The 7,021-nt window shown below is 42.6% G+C and overlaps 1 protein-coding gene across 1 annotated transcript in view; it reads right to left on the reverse strand.

The window, feature by feature from the left end:
* Nucleotides 1–401: 401 nt before the first annotated feature.
* LOC309700908 (glycerol kinase-like) overlaps nucleotides 402–7,021 on the reverse strand; it is a 33,405-nt gene continuing 26,785 nt past the window's right edge. Inside the window, exons 20-22 of the transcript XR_014274805.1 lie at nucleotides 1,036–1,293; nucleotides 507–603; nucleotides 402–421 (exon numbers count right to left, since the gene is read on the reverse strand). The gene's annotated coding sequence lies outside the window, so the exon portion shown is untranslated. The remainder of the gene's footprint in view (nucleotides 422–506; nucleotides 604–1,035; nucleotides 1,294–7,021) is intronic.

A 7,021-nucleotide genomic window follows, 5' to 3' on the forward strand; every position in this document is an offset into this window, starting at 1 on the left:
TAAGGGGGTAAAGTTCATTTATCAATAAAAGCTCTCGGTTGATTAGGTAAGCATTTAGTCATGTGGTGTGCTTTAGGCCTGGCACACAAAGTCAACAGTGCGACTAATTTAACATTCCCAAGTCTGTCTGACTTCCTCGTTCTATGAATCTCGAAAAATAAAACAGGTGGAATAAGGTGTTTGGAGGCAAAACAATGTGTGAGGTTAGAGTTTCAGACTTTTTAGAGCAGTGAATGTGTTATCAGTTTACTGAAATTACACAAACTCACCTCTGAAACTCGAGCCGAAAGGAGAGGCCAGCAGGGTCTGGCCTCCTGAGATTTCAATCCCTCTAGAATCCAGCATGTTTACGGAGTCATTCACTGATTCTCAGCTAGCGTTCTCTGTCAGTTTTCTCTGCTGCTCCCTCCACACACACAACCTGGAGGGTAAACTGCCTATTACTATAAATTTTATGAAAAACAAACAGCAGGTGTGTGATAGTGAAACATGTACAGGTGGCTCACCTTTCTGCTTGTTAACGCAGGATCAGAAACAAGGAACAACTGCAGCACAAAATGCCCCGCAACTGGTTTCCTCCTACACAGGGTTACTGAGGTGTGTCTGTTAAGCATTTCAAAATAAAGGTTTTACTTTATGCATAACTGCAAAACATTTATTCCAACTAAAGCCACCTAAATTCTACTAGTTTATGTTTGCAGCTCAAGGTGAAAGTCGAAATTAAAACACTGAAAACAAATTTATATGCAAATAAAGTACATTAAAGTATTAAAGTAAGAAAAAAGGCTCTAAAAGCAGTTGGATTTAAGCCTATTTAGAAACATAAAAGATTAGCGGCGATCAGTTTATATGCAAATGAACTTTACAGTTTGAATACATAAGCAAACTTATGAACAATGCTGCCTTTTAACACCACTCAGTCCCAAACGCAGTGCAAATTTAAACTAAGTACTCTTCAATTAAAGCAGATTATTATTAAATATGTCCTGTTACTACATTAAACAGAAAACTTCCTCTTAGGTTCCAGAGGCTTACCTGTCAAGTTCTGCGCATCTGCAGGATGAAGACCTGTGTTTTGTTACTGAACACCTGCATATAACTGAAAGCTCAAGCTCTGGATGACTTTAATTTGTTGTTGGAGCAAACCACTCCCCTGTAACAGCCATCGTTTGTTGGGATTTCCCCTCTGGGAGAGGGAGACAGGTTGTGCTAGAATTTAAAAAAACAGATCCTGCGTGGGCGTTATGAAATGCGTGATAAGGCAGAATGGGATGGCAGAAGGACGTCCTTATTCTGAAACAAAGAACAGACAGACAGATTTTTACTACAAATTTCTGCTCAGCTTTTTAATACATATTTTTAAAAATCTGCCTTTTTGTTGGTTCTTTGCCTGCTTCGACTACACTTGATCTGATCCACTTCAAATTTGGCAGGTTTGAAGTGGATGAGATGACTTGTTTAGATGAGCATTTGTCATATTTGTCATACATATAGCATTTGAGTTTTTGAATGTTTCCCATGTGGTGACTGTGCTCTGCTCCACTCTGTGTGGAGAGTATACCTCACCTCTACGTTTAACCATCACCGACAGGTACTGAACTTACCCAAAATGAGTCCTTTAATCCCGAAACCAACTCAAACATGCCTTTGAAGGAATGTGGAAAAAATGAGAGCGTACCAAAAAAATGTGACCTATGTCTGCACTTGTAGGTTTTATTGTTTTTACTAGGCTAGGTTGCTGAGGTACGCAGGCTGGAAGAATTGTGTAAGGCTCATTTGTTGATTAATGTTGTCAAAACAGCATGTCTTGAATGACCCAGGCCCCGTAAAAGATGTTTCACTTCCTGGTCAGTCTGTGCAAGTTGTTATTCGCTTTAAATCTGGAAACATATATTGATTCCATTTACAAGAAAGCTAATCAGAGATCAGGGTGTTAAGAGGCTTTGGCGTTAGCCACAATGTTTTTGGAAAGAGTTTGTTAGCTTGATTGAAAGTGTCCTTATATCCAATATCTCAATGTGGTAATCAGGGGCAAACTGAACAGGGTTGTAAGAACTGGAGGGAAAAAAAATGATGAAGCTGTATCATCAGGCTGTCTTAAGGAAAAGCCCGGTCTGTTGTTGCTGTCCGTTAATTAATGCCCTTAGGACAACATGATTGCATGCCTCTAGCTAGCAAAAAGGTGTAGGAAGGGATCATTTGTGCCAAGAACAATTATTAAGCTGAGTAAGAAGATGCTGTGATGTATTTCTATAGTTGTATTGAAGTTTTATATACATATATATACACATATATATATATACACATATATATATATATATATATATATATATACATATATATATATATATATATATATATATATATATATATATATGTGTGTGTGTGTGTGTGTGTGTGTATATATATATTAGGGGTGCAACGATACACAAAATTCACGGTTCGGTTCGGTTCGATACTTTGGTGTCACGGTTCGATATTTTTTCGATACAAAAAAATGTTCATGCATTTTTAATTTGTCATTTATTAAAATTATAAATATATATTTTAACTCAAAAGTACAGTTTTTAAATTTAACCCTAACCCTTGTGCGTGTTTTTTATTTTGACAGCGAATGCGCACCTGCGGACCACTTATGTGCAGCCCTGGTTATTTAGCTCGTCATATTGCAGCCACAGAAATTCTTTTGTCCATGAAACCATAAAGCTGCACTTTCTTTTTGCCTTATAGTCTGATTTGTCATAACTTCTCCGTTTTGTGGTAAGCTTTTCTTTGGCTGTCACTTCTTCACCCTGACCTGTCTTATTTGGCTCAGCAGAACTGAAATGCTTTTACACACGCACTCACATAAGCTCAGCGATTCTCTGCGCGATCAACCTCTCACATGTTTAAGCTGCGGGAGATTTCACTTGTCATGTTTTCATAGTAAGCTAACGATTAATAAGACGATGTCAGAGGAATTGGTGCACAAATTATCATCACTCACAGATCAGTGCTGTCGCTCTCTATACACAGTTCTTGCACACACGCTTGCAAAGTGAAAGCAAAAAAACAAGCGCAAATTCAAACGCGATTTCAATATGTCACATATTGACAGTGGCTCACCGATGCCAATGACATAATTACCCAGCTACATTTCTGAAAGAATGCAAAAGCATTGACATATATTTTTCCTTCCTACAATAGCCTGACGGGCAGGGAAGAGATAGATTTTGGTAGCCCGACTGAAAAAATCGCTAGCTCCGGGACGTCGGGCTAGCGATATTGCAAGCCCTGTATCTGATTGAGGAATCACTCATCTTTGGAAAAGAGAGTTTATTACAGAGAAATGTCTCTTTCCAAAATAAAAGCTATACTATCCGCTTCTTCTGGGCTATATTCTCAGCAGCATAAGGAGAATCATGTGCTAACAGCTGTCTAAATGACTCGGCTAAAGTTAGTAGCATGCTTGTTGTTTTTGTCTTTGCACTAGGATGATGTCGGCGTAAATGTGCAGTCATATTCGTTGTGTTCCCACTAGTGCTTTCAGGTTAATCTCGTTGAAATGACCTTAACGCCACAACACGGCAAATCTCCGTTAACGAGCTACCGCCTATCGCTCCGTGCATGGGGCTAGACAGCCAACACGTTAACGAGCTAACTGCGCTAACACACTAGTTCACACCAATGTAATTGAGCATTGCATGGCACATCCAACATACTGTTTTACTTTAGTCCATGACTCGCTTACCTTCAGGGTCATACGTCACATGAAAACCAAAATAATTCCAAACGCCAGATCTGAATGAGGTTCAATTTGCTTGTTGCAAGCAGAGCTTAACTTCTGTCTCGCTAGCTTGCCCTGCGCTCTTCCTTCTGACTATGCTGTCTGTGTTGAGCGCTCAGTGGATCTGCGCTGGACAGTGCAGCCTAGGCGGAGTAGTCGAACACAGATTCACTGAGCGCTCAACACAGACAGCATCGTCAGAAGGAAAATTGATAAAATAAATTACAAATGTTGTATTGTTCGATACATATGCGTACCGAACCGAAAGCACTGTATCGAACGGTTCAATATCGATACGAATATCGTTGCACCCCTAATATATATATATATATATATATATATATATATATATATATATATATATATACACACACATATATATATATATATACACACACACATATATATATATATACACACACACATATATATATATATACACACATATATACATATACACATATACATATACACATATACATATATACATATACATATATATATATATATATACATATACATATATATATACATACATATATATACATACATACATACATACATACAGTGGGGCAAAAAAGTATTTAGTCAGCCACCGATTGTGCAAGTTCCCCCACTTAAAATGATGACAGAGGTCAGTAATTTGCACCAGAGGTACACTTCAACTGTGAGAGACAGAATGTGAAAAAAAAATCCATGAATTCACATGGTAGGATTTGTAAAGAATTTATTCGTAAATTAGGGTGGAAAATAAGTATTTGGTCACCTCAAACAAGGAAAATCTCTGGCTCTCACAGACCTGTAACGTCTTCTGTAAGAAGCTTTTCTGTCCTCCACTCGTTACCTGTATGAATGGCACCTGTTTGAACTCATCATCTGTATAAAAGACACCTGTCCACAGCCTCAAACAGTCAGACTCCAAACTCCGTCATGGCCAAGACCAAAGAGCTTTCGAAGGACACCAGGAAAAGTATTGTAGACCTGCACCAGACTGGGAAGAGTGAATCTACAATAGGCAAGCAGCTTGGTGTGAAAAACTCAACTGTGGGAGCAATCATCAGAAAATGGAAGACATACAAGACCACTGATAATCTCCCTCGATCTGGGGCTCCACGCAAGATCTCATCCCATGGGGTCAAAATGATCATGAGAAGGTGAGCAAAGATCCCAGAACCACACGGGGGGACCTGGTGAATGACCTGCAGAGAGCTGGGACCAAAGTAACAAAGGTCACCATCAGTAACACACTACAACGGCAGGGAATCAAATCCCGCAGTGCCAGACGAATTGGAGCTACAGATAGCCAACACAAGCTTTGCACGTAACTGCAGCATTATTCTTATTACGGAGACGTGGCTTCACCCGCTGATTCCCGACGCTGCAGTCGAGTTAGCAGGCCGCACGCTACACCGGCATGACAGAAACAGCAACTCAGGTAAAAGCAGAGGAGGGGGGCTATGTGTCTACGTGCATAACGAGTGGTGTTGTAACAGCAGGATCATTCACACACACTGTTCTCCTGATTTGGAGGTTCTGGCAGTCTCGTGCAGACCTTTTTACATCCCGAGGGAGTTTACAGTAGTTATTGTGATAGCTGTTTATATACCGCCGGATGCTAACGTTAGCACGGCTCTCAGCCTCTTGCTCAACACCATAAACAAACAATAGCTTGCCCACCCCGATGGGGTTTTTATTGTCGCCGGCGACTTTAACAAAGCGTGCCTAAAGACTGTGCTTCCTAAATTTGTCCAGTTTGTGGACTTTGCTACGAGAGGAGAACACACTTTGGACCATGTCTATTCAAACATCAGGCATGCTTTCAGAGCGACACCCCTCCCCCACCTGGCTGGATCTGACCACCTCTGCATGTCCCTCACCCCCACCTACACCCCCCTGCTGAGAAAAACAAAGCCCCAGACAAAGACAATAAAAACCTGGCCTGAAGGAGCCCTTTCTCAACTGCAGGACTGCTTCTCAACAACTGTATGGGATTTATTCTCCAGCCACAACCTCCAGGAGTACACGGACACTGTACTCTCGTACATCAGGAACTGTGTTGACAATGTCACCGTCAACAAAAGGATCAGGGTGTTTCCAAATCAAAAACCCTGGATGAATAGCGAAGTGCAATCCCTCCTAAAAAGCCGCAACACTGCCTTCAAGTCAGGGGACAGGGCTGCGTATAGGGCGGCCAGGGCAGACCTGAGTAGAGGCATCAGGAAAGCTAAGGCTGCCTATAGGAGGAGGATTGAAGATCACTTTGCTGACAACGACCCCAGAAAAATGTGGCAGGGGATCAATCACATTACCAACTACAGAAGCAATAACCAGGCAACATCTAGGACTGATGCCTCACTGGCTGAGGATCTAAACCGTTTCTTCGCCCGCTTTGAGACGACCAAGCCCTCAGCTGCCACACCACTTCCACCCGCCCCCAGCACTGGCACACTAACACTTAGGGAGCACCAAGTGAGGTGTGTTCTAAGGTCAGTGAATCCCAGGAAGGCGGCAGGTCCTGATGGAATACATGGAAAGGTTCTCAGAGCATGTGCTGACGAACTGACCGGAGTCTTCACTAAAATCTTCAACCTTTCCTTGTCATCAAACACCGTCCCGCCCTGCCTCAAAACCTCCACCATCATCCCCATCGCCAAGAAGACAGCTGTGGCCAGCCCAAATGACTACAGGCCTGTTGCACTTACGCCTGTAGTGATGAAGTGCTTTGAGAGACTGGTCTGTCAGCACATCAGGGCCGGTCTGCCTCCCACTCTGGACCCCCACCAATTTGCCTACAGGACAAATCGTTCCACCGAGGACGCTATCACCATAGCGCTCCACACTGCGCTGAGTCACCTGGAGCACCGAGGAAGCTATGTGAGAATGCTCTTTCTGGACTTCAGCTCAGCATTCAATCATATCATCCCGGAGATCCTGGTCCAGAAACTGTCTCACCTGGGACTCTCCACCCCCATCTGCCTCTGGATCAAGGACTTCCTGACAAATAGACCACAGTCTGTCAGACTCGGCCCCCACCGGTCCAGCACCATCACACTCAGCACCGGGTCTCCACAAGGATGTGTTTTGAGTCCCCTCCTGTTTACGCTCTACACATCCGACTGCTCCCCTACCCATCTCTCAAACACCATCATAAAGTTCGCGGATGACACCACAGTGGTTGGACTCATCTCAAGGGGGGATGAGTCGGACTACAGAGATGAGGTCAACAGACTGACTGAGTGGTGTTCAGTTAACAAC

The sequence above is a fragment of the Aulonocara stuartgranti genome, assembly GCF_965226115.1.
Source record: "Aulonocara stuartgranti genome assembly, chromosome: 23".
Taxonomy (NCBI): Eukaryota; Metazoa; Chordata; class Actinopteri; order Cichliformes; family Cichlidae; genus Aulonocara; species Aulonocara stuartgranti.